The sequence below is a fragment of the Globicephala melas genome, chromosome 13 (assembly GCF_963455315.2).
Source record: "Globicephala melas chromosome 13, mGloMel1.2, whole genome shotgun sequence".
In the NCBI taxonomy this organism is placed as follows: Eukaryota; Metazoa; Chordata; class Mammalia; order Artiodactyla; family Delphinidae; genus Globicephala; species Globicephala melas.
In genome coordinates this window covers 18,434,348-18,436,821 of record NC_083326.1, presented here as the reverse complement: position 1 = coordinate 18,436,821, position 2,474 = coordinate 18,434,348, and the positions used below count along the sequence as shown (strand labels likewise).

At 43.9% G+C, this 2,474-nt stretch overlaps 1 pseudogene; it reads right to left on the bottom strand.

Annotated features, from left to right (window-relative positions):
- Window positions 1–1,036: 1,036 nt before the first annotated feature.
- LOC115859212 (tyrosine--tRNA ligase, mitochondrial pseudogene) lies at window positions 1,037–2,271 on the bottom strand (annotated as a pseudogene).
- Between the last annotated feature and the right edge of the window lie 203 nt (window positions 2,272–2,474).

Below are 2,474 nucleotides of genomic sequence, written 5' to 3'. Positions count from 1 at the left end.
ACTACTTAGACTTACTAACTTTGATACTAAAGTTCTCTCTTTGTAATACTTAACAACTGAAACAAGTAAATTTTGTTTGTTTTCCTCTGATTCCTGAATTGTTTGTTTTTCCCTCTCCTTTTGAAACTCCAATTACATATACATTAACTAGCTTGATACTGCCCCGAAACTGAGACTACTGTCTTTTTGTTTGTTTTTTTTTCTTTATGTTATTCAGTTTGAATAACATATCAATTTGCCTTCAAATTCTTGGAATCTTTAACTTGTGTCCAAGTTGCTGTTAATTTCATCAGATGGATTTTGTAGTTCAGTAATTTCCACTGGATACTTTCCATTTTTTAAGGCGATGAATAAATTTAACTATACTGAAACAGGCTAGGGACTGCAAAACTGAATTACAAACTTCTGAAAAGTCAAGTACTGATTTTTGTTCTTTTCTCTGAAAAGAAATGATTTCTATTGTAATTTCTAATGACAACTATGGTTTCATCTGATACTTTTCTTCTTTTTAAGAACTATACTTACTTCCTAAATAATGAAAAAATCAGAAATTTATGTTTCCAAATACTAGATTTTGCATTCCTAATGTGGACACTACAGGCACTGCTAATTTTAGAACAACAATAAAACACCCCTAAGACCAGTGAGATACAAACCTGATAAAAAGTATCCACAATCCCTTAAACTACCTCTTTTTCATTGTTTCTCCTCAACTTCAAAAAATAGAGCAAGAAGGGTAGGAGAGGAAACACAGCATTTAATATTTTCATGAAGTATAACTTAAAAGAAAAAAGATTAACCCAGGAAATTATGGTTTTCTATGGTAGTCGATGTTTACAGATCAGGAAATAAAATACTCCATCATCACATAAACAACTTATTATTAACCAACCTACGTAAATAATGAAATTACTTACAGTGTGAAGCCGAGAGTATACTCCAGTCTCTGTTGTCTTGATTTGCATAAGCAGAGGCATAAGTTCTTTCTTACATCTCGAGAATGAATGATTGGCTGTTTGAACCACAGGATTTTTCATCAGAGCTGAAGCCATTTACGGTGTAAAGATCCCTTTTCCATCATTAAGAATGAAAGCCCATTCTTAAGAACATGTGGTCCAACAACTAAAACACTCTCAGGATTTGTTACTTGTCTGTGATTAATACCGACTCCACCTTCTGCAATCCAATACCCTCGGGGACCACCTGGAATGGCATTTGCTTTGCAGCATGTATCCAGGACACTTGTCCCAAGGTTAAGAACTAATCCGGAAAATGAAGTTTCTTTAAACAACTCTTGATCAGACGTGACCTCCAGTGCATTTGTGCTACTATAACAAAGGGCTTGTGTACATTTTTTAGCAGAACCCAGCCCCTCTTGTCCATGAACAAGCTTTGCTACTTCCGCAGCAAGTCGTTTCTGAGGACGCCAATTTCCTGGCTCTTTGACCCGAAGCTGCACTATGTGGTCAATCTGTGCAAGGGGCAGAAAAGTGAGGAGCTTTTACCTTTCTACGCAATCATCTTGCTTCCTGACCAAGAACTGATACAATTCAAAACAAGGTGTCTTAACTGTTCAGCCCAAGAGCACTGCCAGCAGACTTCCCAGTTTGGATCCGGGTGTACTTGTAATTAGGGGAACAGTGATTCCAGATCCGTCTTCTCCAGTCAACTTGTTGATGAAGTCGTACCAGGACATGATATTGCCCAGCTGACCAGATGCACCCAGCTGGGCTCGAACAGGCAGCAGAGGTCTTAGGCCTACAGCGCCCGGTGTAAAACCTCGTCCAAGCTCCTGGTCTCGCGGTTCTCGACCCGCATCCGGACCCGGACGCTCCTGCGCAAGCGTCAGCCTCCGCACCCCGCCCCCACACCCAGTTGCTCGGGGCTGCCCCGGGGCTGAGCTGAGCCGCTCTGGGAAGCTGCTGCAGGCCCGCCCGTCAGCGAAGAGCTGCTGGTGAGGAGCAGACAGGCTTGGAGCCTTCGATGCGGGGCGCTCGTTGCTTCCCACGCGCTCGGCAGCCGGCGCCTGGCGCGCGCCTAGCTTCCGGCTGCTCGGGTGGCCCGCCTTCCACGGTGGAAGAGCGCAGGGAGCTCTAGCTTTGCCCTCCTCTAGGGGAGGAACTTCTAAAACAGACCCCGAGCCTCCTACACCGCCAGCCACCCCTGAGCACCAGAGTGGGCCTCACGCAGCCGCAGGGGAAAGACTCCTGAAGGGCCTGGGGCACCGAACTACCTGCCTGAGATAAAGGACTGCAACGTGGGCGCCGCCATCTTGGTGCAGGCCCGAAGAGAATGCTGGGATTTGGAGGAGGGTCCAGCTACATCCTTCAGTCCGCATTCCACTTGGTAAGTTTTAATAAACTATATTAGAACTATAGAAAATTGTACAGTTGTGTTGGTATGTGTGTGTATACTATATAAAATCACCACAATCAAGATAGCAAACATTTCTATCACCCTCAAAAGCTTCTTTC